Source organism: Gavialis gangeticus, unplaced genomic scaffold, assembly GCF_001723915.1.
Source record: "Gavialis gangeticus isolate Ggan-Ray unplaced genomic scaffold, GavGan_comp1, whole genome shotgun sequence".
Taxonomy (NCBI): domain Eukaryota; kingdom Metazoa; phylum Chordata; order Crocodylia; family Gavialidae; genus Gavialis; species Gavialis gangeticus.
The window spans coordinates 38,413,077-38,430,077 of NW_017729000.1; the positions used below are offsets into that span (position 1 = coordinate 38,413,077).

General features: G+C 41.8%; 1 long non-coding RNA gene across 4 annotated transcripts; it reads left to right on the forward strand.

Annotated features, from left to right (window-relative positions):
• The first annotated feature begins 255 nt into the window (after nt 1-255).
• On the forward strand, nt 256-16,447 carry LOC109290137. 4 transcript variants are annotated; one of them, XR_002095540.1, is made up of 6 exons: nt 256-505; nt 1,461-1,538; nt 10,301-10,386; nt 10,674-10,845; nt 15,653-15,743; nt 16,120-16,447. It is a non-coding gene; the product is annotated as an uncharacterized LOC109290137 (long non-coding RNA). The 4 variants fall into 4 exon arrangements; XR_002095537.1 differs by having other exon boundaries at nt 258-505; nt 15,653-16,447; XR_002095539.1 differs by lacking the exon at nt 256-505 and adding an exon at nt 950-1,095 and having other exon boundaries at nt 15,653-16,447.
• The last annotated feature ends 554 nt before the right edge of the window (nt 16,448-17,001 follow it).

Genomic DNA, 17,001 nt, shown 5'->3' on the forward strand with positions numbered 1-17,001 from the left:
ACTATTGACACCATTAAGTTAGCTTGTGTGTCAGCCAGATTTCTGAGTTGTTAATGAGAGCTTCTGTACTTCTTTGCAGGGAGTCAAGGCTTGTGTGAAGTATTCAGTCTAATCCATTGGTGTATGTAAATCACAGTCTCCCAGATTGGGCCTCACATTACAAGGTTATTCCTTGTTTGTTTGTTTTTTCCAGTGGTGACCTGAATCCATCCTGCCATGTCTTGATGTTAAAAGGTTTATACTGGGAGGGTGTAACTTAAACACCACTGGGTGATGGGGTACTGATTAATTCCCTTGAGGTTTTGAACTTTTTCATAAAACGATCCGGTAGACCATAAAAGATGAAACTCACAGCATGCTCTTTATGATAAGATTCTTTTTATTAGGTATCTATCTCACTTTTTTCATTTTTTTCTCTAGTTTCTTGGGTATCATGCCTTCAGCAGTGGAGGAAATGACAGAAGCCTGTTCCCCAAGCTACTGATCAAAGACTTCTACAGTGGAGGTAAGTATAATATCCAATACCTCTCTTAAAGCATCCCAAAATAAACTCAGGTAACATCAATAAAGATAAGTTTTGAGTACTTTGGGCTCAATGAGCCTGATTTTTTTTTAAAGGTATAAGTCCAACAAAAAAGGTGTCTTCTTCTTTAAGCATACTAAACAGTATAGGGCTTATTGTCTTTATGGTTCACCTTTCTAATGATGCTTCTGCCCAGCCCTATCTAGTTATACTGAAAAAAAAAGAAGCATTGTACTTGTCACTGTGAGGCTCAGCCACCTCTTTCTGGCTAGCCCTCTGCTTTCTGGAGTTGCATCTTTTCCCAAATCATGCTCCCAGCAATGCTTCTTCAGCCCATATCTCCCAGCTCAATGCTCTTCTCTCTCTCACCTAGCCAGCTGACAGCTGACTTCTCCTCACCCCCACTGTCCCAATTGGCTCTCCTCATGTTCCCCCACATCCCGACCCCTCCCTTGTTTTCATCCAGGTCTCTCCCCTCCTTTCTCTCCTTCTGGGACCACTCTATCTTCATCGAGCAGCTGCTCCAGAAATGAGGCTCCTTCTTTTCTTTGAGTGGTTCCTGCCGGTTTTTGGTTTGTGCCGTCGCTGGCTCTTTCTTAGCATGACAGCTTGATTAGATGGTCTATTTTAAAGGATTCTTTTGTGTGTAGTTATTCTTGAGCTATTGAAAACCTTGCATAACTAAACAGTAATGTGAGGTACTGCATTGCCATCCATCAAAGACAACTACGTTTTACATCTCTATTTCTATTACATCTGTATAGATGCATTGTATCTGCTTCCTCACTTATAAACTCATTTCTTTTATTACTCCTTTAAAAGTGTTTAATATAAAGACTAGCAGTTGTATCTCAAACATTGATATCACTTATATTTTAATGCTATGAATTGAGTAACATGTTAAAAAGTGAATCCTTTTTATTCTCCCTTGTAATAGGCTTGCCTCTGTTGAGTTGCTTAAGTAACACTATTGCTGTACCTGTGATGAATCCAAAACGCAAGAGGATCTACTAAGGTAAGAACTAAAATCTTAGCTTTTGGGATTGAGTAAATGCTAATAAATTTATCATAGCTTTATACTTGTTCCATACTAAATCATTCTGGGTAGTCAAATCCCAAGCTGACAGCGAGAAACTGCAGAAAGACTTCACTAAGCTAAGGAACTGGGCAAAAATAAAGTCAGATGAACTTCACTGTTGACAATGTAGTGGGAATTTGGACAAACGACTATGCAGGAGTATAAGAGTATTGCTCAGACATGCAGGGGTGAAATCAGGAAGGCTGAAGTACAATCAGAGTTGCAGCTAGCAAGAAATGTGATGGGTAACAAGTACTGGAGTACTATGAAAAAAAACCCTGTTGTGTGTAGGGTTTTTGGTTGTACCCATGTTGGTCTAAGCACACAGGCAGGCAAGGTTCTTTGGGTAGATGTGATATTTTTTATTTTTAGATGGGATATATCTTATATTTCCCTTTGGCTTTTTTTCCCTCTGCTTTCTTCCCCCTCCTTCCTCTGCTTTACCTTCTATTTCTTCTTTCTACCTATTTATATTTTCATTACATCCATTCACACTTTGAGTTTCTCTCATTCCTGCTTTCCTGATTTCCAACTATTTTCTTTTTTGCTGACAGCTTCTTTTCCAGCTTGTATTCTATCACTAGAATGTTTCCCTTTTTAGCTTTTTCCCCCTGCTCTCTTCCCCCTCCCCTCTCTGCTTTACCCTTTGTCTTTCTAATTTCTACCTTTTTACATTCACACTGACATCCTGCCACACTTCTAGCTTCTTGCATTTCTTGGGAGTCTCAGAACAGCAGAGACTCCCTATGCCTGAAGAAGGGTGACTGTGCCTGAAACCTTGCTAAGAACTTTTTACCAACTACTCAGTTGGTCTAAAAAAAGATATCAAATCTACTCAAAGATATTTGCTTGTTGTGTGTAGGTTCTCCTGATTAACATATGCCTGTGTTTCATGAACTAAGTGATCACTAGGGCTATGCAAAGTTTTGGCGGGTGTTTCGTTTCATTTCATATTTGGATATTTTGGTGGCTGAAACACCAAATCCAAAATAAAATGCAAGGCTCCTAAACAGCTCTGAAATGAAATGGGCTATCCAAAACATTTCAGAAATGTTTTGAAACTATTTGGATGTTTCTGAAACATCTGAAATATTTTGAATGTTTCCATAATATCTGAAATGTTTCAGATGTTTTGAGCTGTTTCAGAGCTGTTTCAGAGGTGGGCTTGCAGGGAAACAGAAACTAAGAGGGAGAGGGAGGAGTGGGGGGAGGGCTGCTCTGATATTGTCATCTATAGCTGGCCAGTGACAACAATCTGTCCCTGAGGTCCCTTCCAGTCCCAGTGCTCTGGGGGAGGAACAGAGAAGGAGCATAAAAGGATGTTTGTGAACTGAGTCTGCCATTTTGCAGCTGCATCTGTCTGTGCCGCAGCAGGAGCAGCAGAGACTGAGCGCAGCATCTGTAAGTATGCAGCTTGGTAGTGCCATGCTATCAAGTTGTAGCCATTGCCAATCCTTGTCTATGTATTTACCCTTGCCTACACTTCCCCTAAAATCCTGCTATTTATTCTTATTTTTCCCCCCCAAACAAAAAAGAAAGCAGTGCTTTGCCTGGAAATGACTCACCACAGTGCACTCACTGCAGGAAAACACTCAATACACATACATTTATTACACACACACTCACACATACACACATTTTTTTCCAGAACACGAAATATGAAGCATGCCAGAAAGGCAGGTGCCAGGTCTTCTGTCTGGGAAGAAGCCCCCACCCATCAATTAGATTCAGCCTCTTCCCTAGCACGCATGAGGCTTCTGGTGCACGTGGCAGCAAGGAGGTGGGACCAGTGCCTGCATCCGCACTCCCTCCAATAACACCAGCCATAATAATAACCCCCAGCACCACCAGAATGACAAGCATCACCAGCATGACAGTATTCTCCACCCGCATTTCAGTTCCCAGCCTGAGCCTTCCAGTGCCAAAGGAGGAGCTGAATTGGGAAGCAGGGGATCTGAGCACCCTAGCAAAAGAAATTCTGGGGACTGAGGAGGAATCTGAGTTTGTGTTCCACTCCCCTCCAAGTTCCCCTAGAGCCCGGTCTCCTTCCCCAGAAGGCAGTTTGGAGGAGGTTGAGGTTGTAGAGGCAAATGGTTCAGCTGAGTCAGCTGGTCCTGTTGTTGTGCCTCTGCCTGCTGAGGAGGGGGATCAGGCAGGATCTGCACCCTCACCCCAGAAGCAAGGGGGTAGTGTAGTGTGGGATCATTTTGAGGTGGTAGATGATCCCAGGTATGCTATCTGCCTGCACTGCCAATGTAAGACCAGCCAGGGCAAGGAGGAGAAATAAGAAGGCAATTGTTTACAGTGAGGGTGGCCAAAATCTGGAACCAACTTCCCAGGGAAGTGGTCCTCGCCCCTACCTTGGGCAAATTCAAGAGGAGGTTGGATGATCACCTGTCTGGGGTCTTGTGAACCCAGCATTCATTCCTGCCTGTGGCATGGGGTCAGGCTAGATGATCTGTTCAGGTCCCTCCTGACCCTAGCTACTATGAAACTATGAAACTATCAGAATAACCCTAAGAACCTTGTCTGGGCTATGTCCTTAGACCAATACAGCTATAACCTACACTCCCTAACATACACAAGTGACATAAGTTTTGTTTTCAGCAGTTTGAGGTGCAGCTTTACAGAAATCCCTGCATCACTCTGCCTGAAACCTGGCAGGCCTCCCTCATGCCTGCATGAGGGACAATTAATGTGGCAGGACAGGTGCTAATGAGGTGATCACTTAATGCCCCACTCTCAGCTGGAGGCAGTAGTTTAGTTTCTCACCAGCCAGCAGGGGAAGAACATGTCCCTGCTGAGCTCCTGTGCTAGTAAGAACTTGGAGGTATAAGGGCTGGGTCTATAGGGGGAGGAGGAGGGCCCACATCATCCTGGGCATGACCTAAAACTGCACCCTGCCAGGGTAGGGAGGCCTGGGTGGGACAGCCAGTGGCACAGCAGCCCCAGGAAATGCCAGGACCATGAACCTCCTTGGTGAAAGGTGGGTAGGAGTAGGAGGCACCTAATAACCTCCAGCCACCTCACCGTCCTGGCTGGGGAAAGCCCAGACCTGTCAGATCTTTGAGAGGCCTGAGGCTTATTGGTTGCAGTGAAGTTATGAGGGTGAGAACAGGGGCTGCCATGCCTGCAGTTTTAATCCTGTTGTGCCTTAACACACACACAAAGTCACACGTCACAAGTTTTGCTTGTCAGCAGCTGTTTCCGAGAAGCCCCTACACCTATCTCCTTGAAACCTGGGAGCCTTCATGGCCTCAGAAGGGGCTACCATTCCTGCAGTTTTCATCCCGCTGCTCCTTAACACACACACACAGTCACAAATGTCATGAGTTTGACTTGTCAGCACCTTGAGGTACACTTTCCCAGAAACCCCTGTGCCTCTCTCCTTGAAACCTGGCATACTTCATGGCCTCAGAAGGAGCTACCAGCCCTGAAGGTTTCATCTGAGTCAGGCAAGAAATGACAAAGTTATAGGCAGTTTTGTAATTCCCCGTTATACCCCATGACCGAAACACTGTTGAAATTTTAAAAGTTTCAGCCAAAATGAAATGGGACAGTGATTCAAAACACCAAAATGAAACCCTGTCCCTCTGAAATGCAAAATTGGAAACCAAAATGAAACACAGGTGTTTTGCCCAGCCCTAGTGATCACTACAAGCAAGTGCAAGGTAATGCACATCAGGAATAATAACCTCATCTATATTACAAAATGCTGAACTAACTGTCACTACTCAGGAAAGAGACCCTAGAGTCATTCTAGGTAGTTCTCTGAAAACCTCAGCTCAATGTGCAACAGCAGCCAGTAAAATGTTGGGTATCATTTTTGACACTGGTGTCAGAAGCGGACTGGCCAAGTTCGCCAATGACACCAAACTCTGGGGTAAAGCATCCACACCAGAAGACAGGCGGGCCATCCAGGCTGACCTAGACAGGCTCAGCAAATGGGCGGATGAGAACCTGATGGCGTTTAATGCTGAAAAATGCAAGATTCTCCACCTTGGGAGGAAAAACCTGCAGCATGCTTACAGACTTGGCAGTGCTACACTGGTTAGCGCTACAGATGAAAGGAGCTGGGGGGTCAAGAGTGACCACAAGATGAACATGAGCCTTCAGTGTAATGCTGCAGCTCATAAAGCGAGCAAAATGCTGGCTTACATCCATAGATGCTTCTTAAGCAAATCCCAGGACGTCATTCTCCCATTGTACTCGGCCTTAGCGAGGCCACAGCTGGAGTACTGCATCCAGTTTTGGGCTCCACAATTGAAAAAGGATGTGGAGAAGCTTGAGAGAGTGCAGAGGAGAGTCACATGCATGATCAGAGGTCAGGAAAACAGACCTTATGACGAGAGGCTGAGATCCATGGGAATCTTCAGCCTGGAAAAGCACAGGCTCAGGGGTGATCTGGCAGCCACCTATAAGTTTATCAGGGTTGTTCACCAGGATCTGGGAGAACATCTGTTCACCAGAGCACCCCAAGGGATGACAAGATCAAACGGTCATAAACTACTACAAGACCAATTCAGGCTGCACATAAGGAAGAACTTCTTTATTGTCCAACCCCCTAAGGTCTGGAATAGACTGCCACCAGAGGTGGTTCAAGCACCCACTTCAAACGCCTTCAAGAGACATTTGGATGTTTATCTTGCTGGGATCCTATGATCCCTGCTGACTTCCTGCCTGTGGAGCAGGGGGCTGAACTCGATGATCCCCCGGGGTCCCTTCGAGCCCAAGTTTCTATGAAATCTATAAAATCATTAAGAAGGGAACTAAAAACAAAACAGAGATCATCAACTTCCCATTATATATATCCTTGGTGTACCCACATCTTGAATACTGTGTTCTGGCATCTCAAAAAGGATTAGAATTAGAAAAGGTACAAGAGAAGGGCAACCAAAATGACCAGGGGTATGAAGCAGTTGCCCTACAAGGCAAGACTAAAATGGCTAGGGCTCTCCAGTCTGGAAAGGACTCCCCCACCCCATTCTGCATTGGAAAGGGCTTATGCCTCGTTTGCCCACCCATCACTGTTCATCTGAGTACTCTGAATAAACCATAACTCCTTTCCCTGAATTTACTTGCAAAGTAGTGAAGTTATTTCTGTCTTATCTAACATTGTGGGTTTGTTGTACAGTAAATAGAGAACATTGTCATTGGGCAGTTTCATTTGACAATATACCTGTCTTTAATAATGGTATATGCATGTCTTAAAAGATGTATGGAATATTTACACCTTTAATGTAACACCTTTTTAGTCTAAATTTCCATGTCCCTAAATTGAAAAGTACACTTTAAAAATTAAAGGAAGTTCATTGTCTATCTCTGGTAATGTTGAGTCATCTATAAAAAAATGTGTTTTTACTCTTGATACTGCTTAAAAATATATATTTTTACATAAAAAAGAGTTGGCTACAATGTAATATCATCAAATATTTCTAACATAATTAGACAGAGGTGAAAAAGAAAATAAAATTGAAACTCTGATTTTAAAGCTTGATGCATTGGGCTTAAAAACTACAGCATTGACAAGGCAATAAGTCTGGCAGTAGGAGGAGGAAAGACTCCAGACAGTCGTATACTTTTTCCACTTACTACCCACCACACATTGTGATTGTGCCTTATTTGAGCAGGTCACTTAGAAGGCAAAGCAAATTCTCAAGTATACTTCATCATTTCTTTCATTGAATAATTCTGTTATGTTTCAGTTTCCTCACACATCATTAATATCTAAACTGGCAAAAACAACAGTCAAGAATGTAATTATTCAAGAAAGTTTTTCATGATCAAGTGAAAGATATAGCATGATCTAAACAATTAGTTTTCTAAATATGAGCATTTATATCAGGAATCCATAAAAGCAACATAAGCATTGATATTTTGCTGTTTAATTATTCTGAAGACTGAATAAACTTCCTTAGATCCTGAATTGTTTAAAAACTAAATCAGTTATGTAGTCTTTGTTGATGTTTTGAGTCCCCATAAAGTAATCCTGCTGGGTATTGCATAGTAATGTCCTCAGGCAGTATTAACTATTTTTTTAGAGACAGGCCCATTACTTTAAACCAGAGGCAGGCAATTATTTTGGGCAGAAGGCCACTTACCCAGTTTTGGCAGGCTGTCAAGGGCTGCATGGGTAGCCCCGCCCCTTGACAGGAGCCCCGCTCCCTGGTCACCATCTTGGGACCAATGTCCCAGGGCCAGCACCAGTGGGGCCCAAAGTGGGGCACAGGCTGGCAGGGGTCTGTGGAACTGGGCTGAGCTGCTCCAGCAGGGAGAGGGGGGACCTGACCCAGCTCCATAGAGCCCCTGCAACCTGGGACACCGCACTCCTGCCACCCTGCTCTGGGGCCCACTGGCACTGACCCTGGGGCACCGGTGTGGGCCCTGTGCTCCCACTGGCTCCCCACCCACTCACAGCCAGTGCCCCCCAGCCCCGCGGTACAGGCGGGGGGCAGCGCACAGCTCCAACCCCCTGCTCACTGGCAGGGAAGAAGCTGGTGCTAAGCACAAGGAAAAGCCGCCCCTCACCCACCCCATGGCTGGCACTCCCTGCTGCAGGCACTCGCAGCCCACATGGGACTGTCTGAAGCAGGCACAGGCAGTCCCAGGTGTGCTATGAGCAGCTGCAGTGCAGGGCACCAGCCACACGGCAAGTGACAGGAACCAAGGGCAGAGAAATATTAATTTTCTACATTTTTTAGAGGCTCCATGGGCTGGATAGAATGGCCTCACAGGTCACATCCGGTCCGTGGGCCATATTTTGCCCACCCCTGCTTTAACAGTGTTAGTTTGAGGGTGGTTGTTTAACAAAACTCCATGACCCCTAGAGAAGTCCCTCTGGTCCACTGGTAAATGGCATGCCTAAAACACAGATTGCACAGATAAATATACTGGTGTCAAAACTTTCCAAAATATACATAAGAGAAATTAGCTATACTTTTTAAAAATGTTTATTCAGATATACAAGCCATTCTTTTTTAAAAACCACAATAGCTTCTCACAATACTGATTTCTGGTGCTGTTATCTCAATGCATCTTCAAACATGCTCTCTGAAGCTATACTATGAAAAAAAAATACCCACTACCATTTTTTCTCCATTTCCTGATCTTATTTATAATAAAAGACCCTTGTCTTTTGAAACAGACTGATCTTTTTATTCATGCTTGTTTCTTAAATGCTGCCTCATAGTTGTAAGAGCCACTTTAAGTGAAAACTCTAACTAGGAATAGTACCAGTGTCTGCATTTTAAAGATTGATAAACACTTTTTGGTAAAATGAGCTTAAAAAATAAAGAGGCAGCATTTAAGACCATGTTCTATCTCACATTTCATTTGTCATCGTGTGTGACAGGCACTTCATATCTTACTAGTTTTGATAGCTTTTTGTTATTTATGTCATTCTGTTTTTCCTCATTATGTGTGAAGAAGCATAGTGATGGCTAGGTAGTTCTGTAAAGTGATCTCCACAGTTTTCTCTGCCTGCATTGTTAGCTGATTTACTTTATTATTCTAAATATTGAACCACAGAAGGTCCCTATTATTTTTAATTCTTTTGTTTTTAAAGACCTCTTGGATAGTGAATCTTTCCTAAACTGAGATTCAGACATGTTGAGTAATCTGAATACTATGTTTTTTACAACTGAATGTGTTCAGAGAAAGATTCTAGAGAGACAGCATACCTCTCAGGATCTCATGCACAACCAGCTTGTCCGACTCTAAAATGCAGGTGAAGTAAATGACACCCACAATTATCTTCACCTATAAACCCAGGGGGTCTCCTTAAGACAGGGTTGAGAATATGATTTATAGACTCTTTATATTCTTATCATGCCTTTTGCACCTCATAAACAACATATCATAGAAGATGGCTAACATGCACTTAAAGTTATGATTTCAGAATATGCATGTTAAAATATTGCCCATAACAACAAGGCAAAAAATATTTCAGTTTAAGTTTTAGGCAAACTTTGAGGCCTCTTTTCTCAGTAACTGAACGGCACGTGATTTCTCAGTCTTACTCTTTCCTTAAATGCAAAACAAAAAGAACCCACCGTGTACTAACAATTCTCAAAGGTCACAGTGGACTTGATAGTAGCTGTAGCAAACTACTTCAGGATATTTTTTTAAAGGCACTTTTTTCAGACATCTGAATATATAAGTCCTTTTCTTGTACAGGACAAACATTTGCTGACCCCGCAGTTCTTGAAGTTTGAACACCCATTTTATGATGCTTAAATGTTTCTAACATTTTTCTCTGGTTTATTTTATTAAATAATGGTACGTGTACAAGTTCTCATGTAGTATGATAGGCTACATGGGTTGTGGGCTGCAACTGGAGGGAAAGTCCCAAGCAATTAAATAAACTGCTCGAACCTACTCCAGCTCTGTGAGTGACTCCCTCACTACCCCAAAAAGCAGTTTCCAGCCTTCACCTCTCCATCTCTCTGTGAGATAATTCTTTCTCAGACCACCTGTATTTTTCCCTTGCCTCTGTTCCCCAGCAGTCTGTGCAACAAGGCAGGCAATTGCTCAATTTCACCACACTGTTCGGTTCACAAGTGCTGTTGACTGCCAACCGTAGCTCACCATCTTTTTTTTTTTCATATACTATACAACCAAACTCATGCACCCACTTGGAAAAAAATTGCCAGCTTCCTTAGATTTAATGATAAGAAGCTACCTTTTTTTTTTTCTTACAGATTCATAGAATTGACAAAACTAATTCACTGGCATTGGAGTCTCGTATGGACTGCTGAAGTTGAAAGACTGTCATAAAGGAATTAGTGTATGCATTAAGTATTTCCTGTTTTGCGTTTCTTATTTTCCAAAACATTTAGTCTGACGTGTCTTCTTGCTATAGGTAGAGTGCAGCTCAACAGAAAGTGTATTATATTTTAGGTTGCAATAAATTCATGAAGTGTTAAGTCTTTGATTCAAAGAAAAGAGAAAAAAGGCAATAGAAGAGTGAACAAAGAATAGACAGTTGCCTTTTCTCTGGAAAGTATGTCTTATATACAAGTAACTCTAGATAATCAGTCTCCTCTGAAGTATCAGTAATCCTTCTTCCTTTAGCATCAGAACAGGAAGCTTGAAGCAAAGATAAACTCTGAGCAGCAGGAATAGCGGTTGCAATGTATTAAGCAAAACTGCTAACAACCATTCCTTTTTGAAGAGAGGAAAAAGTGATTCTGCAATGTCACTGACCACATGCTCTGCACAAAAAGGAGTTACCCTTTGCCAGTGAGTAAGTTCTGAAAGGCTCTACAATTCATGTCCCATGTTTGAACACCATTTGCATTGTCTCAGGGATATTTGCTGCACCTTCTTTCTGTGTCCCATGTTCTGCTCTTGCATGTTGATTTCTGTTGCTAACACGTGAGCACCCAACATATCTGCACCTGAGAGAACAGTGTCCACCTTCTCTAACTGATACAATACAACAGAGGACCAGCCTGCTTCTCCAGGTCAGTCCCTAATTAGACTGCAAGTCAATAGAAACTATATCTGCTACAACTCTATTTATAAAGCCAGGGAAATAGTTTAGTGCAAATGAGCCAGCTGCTGCAGCATGCAACAATCTTGAAATACCTATAAGCAAGTCTGGGGGTTTGTAAAAATAATGTTCCAGTAGGATGAAATGAAACCTCCTGTGTGGCTGATAGTTTTGACAGAGATCTGTAGTTTCCACCTCAGCCTTTTCTTCCTGCTCCTTCATTTGGCTCTCTTGTTTTTTTTCCCTTTTAAGTAGAAGCCTCCTGAGTTAGTGTGACTCTCTAGTTGTCATGGCTGCAGAGGAAAACTTACATGTGACCTCTAAAAGATCGGTTTGTGCAGGACCACACGGTCCTTGTCCCGGCACAGGGTGCAGCTGCGCACTAGCACAGCGCCCTGCCGGGTGGGGGAGGGGGAGGGGCAGCTGCCCGCAGACACTGAAGATTCTGGAAGAACCGGTGGGGGCGGGGACTGCTCCACAGAGCGCTCAGCTCCCAGGCTGTTCTCCTCTGAGCTGGGAGAAAGGCATGGCACTTCCTGGTCCTGGTGGGAGTAGGTTTCTGTCTTGCTGTGTGGAAGGGCCAAGTTCCTGCGCCTCCCACCCTGACTCTCCGTGTGTGTGTGTGTGTGCGTGCGTGTGTGTGTGTGTGTGTGTGTGTGTGTTCAGAGACTCACTGCTGGTCTCCACAGGGGCCCTTGCAAGTTTTTTTTTTAATTTTATTATAAATATCCTCATAAAAACAAAACATTAAAAGCAAGATTATCACTGTATATAATTTCCCATAATGCAAAAGAAACAGTACCTCTATTTACGACTCATCCCCCTAACAAAAAATCTTGCTTCCATATATAGCCCGCCCTGAACATAACTGTTTCCAACACATCCCCCTAACCAATTTAAAAAGCATGTCTCTCTCTTCCCCATATTACACATTGAACCTAGAATTGTTTTCCTCACTTTCTGCCCCCAGACAATTTTAAAACAAGATTTTCCATATCCAACGTATAACTTTTACCTGACTCCCTTGTTTCTGATGCAATCCCCCTTCCCCACACTTCCACTTGAAATATACAAGCAACTGCATATATTCATTCATCAAAAAGAAAACATAATTTCTATCTTACATATTTTTGTGGATCCACTCTTAACACTGGGTTCATCATTATAAATTAATAAGGCCACTCCCAACTATACTAAACCAGGATAAACCATAATAACCAGAAATAAAACTAAAACTATACACCTTTCCATTGGTCCTTGTCCCATCTCCCATCAATCACACACCAATTCCCCCTTGACATAAACACCCCCTTTCCCTAAAGCCTCTTCCCTTAATCTATAACATACTCCTTACCCAACACTCCCTCTGTCCCTCACCCACTGCACTCCCCACTGCCCTGCCTTATAACACCTAACAACACATCTCACATTTGTCCCTTCCCATCACACCCCACTTTTGTAAACATATGTCTCCACTCCTCTTTTCTCCACCCTTCTTTAATCTCCCTCTCCCCGCCCTTGCGCTCCTTTTCTCATGTAGTATCATAGTTGAAACAGAGCAAACTGCAGACATTCTCTAACTATGATTTCCAGTACCCTGCATTGCTGTGTCCAGTTTCCATGAAGACCCCGGCAGCAGTGGGACCATGACAGTGTGGGGTCAGGGTTTCCATGGAGACTGACCCCAACAGCACTGGCAGGGCATCCGACTGGGCAGGGAGCTGCTCCACAGCCAGGGGTGGGATCTTGCAGTGGTGACAGCATGGTCTGCAACCAAGGCACAGCCATGATCTGTTGCCTGCACGCCCCTGCTTGGGGTATGCGGGCAGCAGATTGCAGCTGTACCCCAGCTCTGGACCATGATGTCACCACCACAGGATCCCAGCCCCAGAGGAGCTTCCTGCCCAGCTACATGCCCTGCCACTGCTGTCAGGCCTGGTCTTCATGGAAATTCTGGCCCCACACTGTCGTGGCCCCACCACTGCTGGGGTCTTCATGGAAACTGGATGCAGTAATGTGGGCAGGCGCTGCTGGGAAACGGAGTCCGCTGTAGGCCCAATCCAGCCTGTGAACCACACTTCACTTCCCCTGCCCTAGCACCTCCATATGTACCAGGGAAAGGTTCACTCCCTCCACAGAAGCCCTACACACCAGTGAATGTGAAAACGACTGCGCTTCTTACCAATGTGGGACAAAGCTATTGCCTATATAAAGCAGCATCAATGACATCCCATGCACCCTTCCGCATCCCCTCTGACAATGTCTGGCATTGAGCACCTCAGCAACAGTGCTGAGATGCTCACATTTATGTCAGGGACTCCCTTCTTCAGGACAGTTCATGTTCATATCCTCTCCTCAGCAAATATTACAGTATCACACTACTGTCTGGTTCTGCAAACATTTTTTCAAAAGTTGGGGAGGGAGTGGGGATAGGACAATTTCTTTATACTGCCCTGCTGAGATGAAACTCTTTCACTGAATCCTTTCGCTGGAATTCTTAGAAGACGTATATAAGCACCTCATGAACACTAAAAGGGAGTCATTTATCCTCAACAGAATCACAGAATTTTGTTATTCATGGTGATGGTACAGGGAGAAGAGAGGGAATATGGTCTAGTGATAAGCAGGGATCCTGGTTACCTCTGATTTTAAAAAATCCCCAATTTCCGGTTTAAAAAAAGTAACCCCAAATTCACATTCAACTTTTTTACTTGATTTAAATGAATCACACTAATATATATATTATGGTGGCGGGGTGTATACACACACACCGATATATATATTAGTGTGATTCATTTAAATCAAGTAAAAAGGTTGAATTTAGGGTTACTTTTTTAAAAGTGGAAATTGGGGATTTTTTTAAATCAGAGAAAACCAGGATCCCTGGTGATAAGACCAGTGGAATGGGAATCAAAAGGTTTGCTTTTTATTTCCCACTTTACCACTGACTAGTTATATGATCTTGTACAACTTACATAACCCTGTTACATAAATGAAACTGTGCCTTATGTTCCACATCCACAAATTAGTGATAATATCCGTGTTTTCAATTAATTTTTTATAATCTTGGATTAAAATTCTCATATAAGTACAAAGTATTAGCATTTTATAATGTTGAATGAATAGAGGTCCAACCATTCAAAGCATTCAAATAGTTTTGCTCTTAAGGAAGTGGCTGAGATCTACTGCAAATATATCTTTTCAGTAGTTTATAGTTAAGACTTTAACTCCTAACAGGCTAAATGAATCAAATTAGCTAATAGAAATATGTAGCTTTATATAATACAAAATTAGTTAAACAGAAGTACAACTCTCCAGCAAAACCCTTTTAATATGAATGGCAAAAAAGGAAATATAAATTCTTAATCTTAAGTCCAAATCTTATTTTTGTTTATAATGTAAGGCTGGGTGAGTAGGTAACAAACTTTTTTCCCCCACATTTAGGATTTCCTTTAACCCCAAGTAATGACATGCATAGTGACAAACCCCAAACTGAAGGGCAGAGAGAGCTGGATGAAGCATCTGTGATAAAGGCATGTTCATTTTTATTCTTGCAACCACTAGCATATGTAGAAATAGAACTTTTCCAGATTAACTGCTGAAATCTGAGGTTTAGAATTTAAATTCAGATGTCATATATATAATTTTAGAGTTGACTAAAACATTTGATAAATACAAAATTTTGTGTGTGGTATTTGTGGAAACTAATCTTTCTCTTTCACTCATTCTGTTTTTAACAAAGCACAGTCCTTTGTAATATTACTGTGCTATACACAGAGAAAGTTTTAATTTACTGCTAGCTTTCAAAATGGTTATAGTCTCATTTCCCAATTTTTGTTTTAAAAAAAAATTAAAGGGGAAATAAATTCTGGTTACTATAAATAAGTAGTAGGATATTAGGCAAAAAATTATTATCTGTGAATGCATCTACACATGCAATTAGCATGTAGGAATAAGCTCCAGTGCAGTTTTCCTGAGACCGCAGCACATTTTGCTGAGGTGGAACAGCCCTGGCTGGCAGGGGACCTGCGGGGTCAGCCTGCCAGCATCTAACTGCTTTGGAGGGGCTGGCTGTGGCACAAGGGGGCTAGCTGTTAGGCAGCTCACACACTGTAGCACCCCCAGGCCACAGCCAGCCCCAGTCACCATCCACATGTGTGTTTCAGTGCATGTAACCACTCCACTATAGGATAGTACTTGTCCTGGACAGTACTATCCTGTGGCAAAGTGAATTAATTTACTACACCCTAATATAGGCACATGTGTAGACAGTAATGCTTTACTGTGGAACTAATTAGTCAGCTCTTTAGTAAAGCACACACATAGCTGCATCCTGTATGAAGCAAAGGGAATAGAAAACAGTTACTGTGTGGAAAAGAAAAAAATCCAAATTTTCAGTGTTTACAAAGTGGAAAAATCAAAATGTGTATATAAATCTAGGTTTTAAAAATACCATTTAAATTTTTTGAATGAAAAAATGTTGACCAACAGAACTATTAATACCTAAAAATCACACATGAATAATACCAATTCTATTTTCATTTGTATTTTCTTACAGAGATTTAAGAATGTTGCTGACCAAGATTTTAGCCTTGAAGCTGCAATTAAAAGCATTGAAAAAATGTCCTGTGAGCTGAAGAAGCTAAATGGTAATTCTGAGTTCATTGTAAAAAAAAAAAATAGGTTCATGCTGTTTTGTTGTAAAGTTATTTCTTCTTCCTAATAAAAAAAAATCCTGTTTAATGAAAAATTAAAGAAACAGTATTTATGATAGATAAAAATAGGGTCATATTGGCCAAACTTGGAAAGACCTGTTATAATTTCTCTACAAATATGTTTTTAGGCTAACAATTGAAGATTTGTATGGTAACACACTGGTACCAAACTTTATTTTCCTGCCTTGTAGCAAAGCTGCTATTTTTTCCAAGTTAGGTAACAATTGAATTATGTATATGTAAAAAATCTTTGCAGTAAATTGCTCATATAAAACCAATTCATACTTGAAGATTGACTTTTATCTTACAGTGGAAGCCCAGCTGTTACTCTGTGACCTGACTTTCAATTTCAGTCATCCTGTAAAGACAAAAGTATTAAGAGAAGTTGAGGAAAACAACACAGAGTTAGAATAAATCTATAATTCTGTCCACTTTCACGTATCTTCTTCCATTAACAGTTCTTCTATTTGAGCTCTTAAATTACAACCTGGTTTTCTGCTCTCTTTTTTTAATGAGTTAAAAAGTCATAATCTAAAGTAGAAAAGTAGAAGACCAAAATGCATGAATATCATACTGTTTTGAGACATTTTTACTGATAGACAGCTTTAATTAAAATAATAAAAAGATAAATAATTGGTTCATAGGTTTTGTATTTTCTTCATTGTAAATAAAGTAACTAAAAACTAAATGTGTCAGGACATTGTATATTGTGATAAAGCATTTCATATCTTATAAATGTTTTGAATCAGGCCTAAATAGGAAATGATCCAGATTCATAACTACCATCTAGTTCATTCTTTCCCAATTAGAAAATGGGAACTAGAACCAGGGGAATCCAAGTTGCACAGGTCTATAGAAGAGCACCTGCTGATTACCTGTGGCTGCCTACGCTGTCTGTCCTAGGAAGCAGGCAGGAAAGGGTTAAACTACCTGCCTGGCCACTTCTTTGGCAGCAGCTGCCACTCTCTGAGCCAGAAGAATGGACCCCAGCAGTACAGTTGAGGGACAAAAACTCTAAAGATAAAAGGAGGTCCTGATGTTTCTAGAATAGGGTACCTTGTACAGGGTACCTTGTACAGGTTATTGTGTATTGGTATTAAAGGACGCTATTAATTTTTGTTCAAAGGTTCCTGTAGATGTTAAGAGAAAGTCTATCTTTTTCTGACTTATGTCAAGGGTATATAGGAGATGA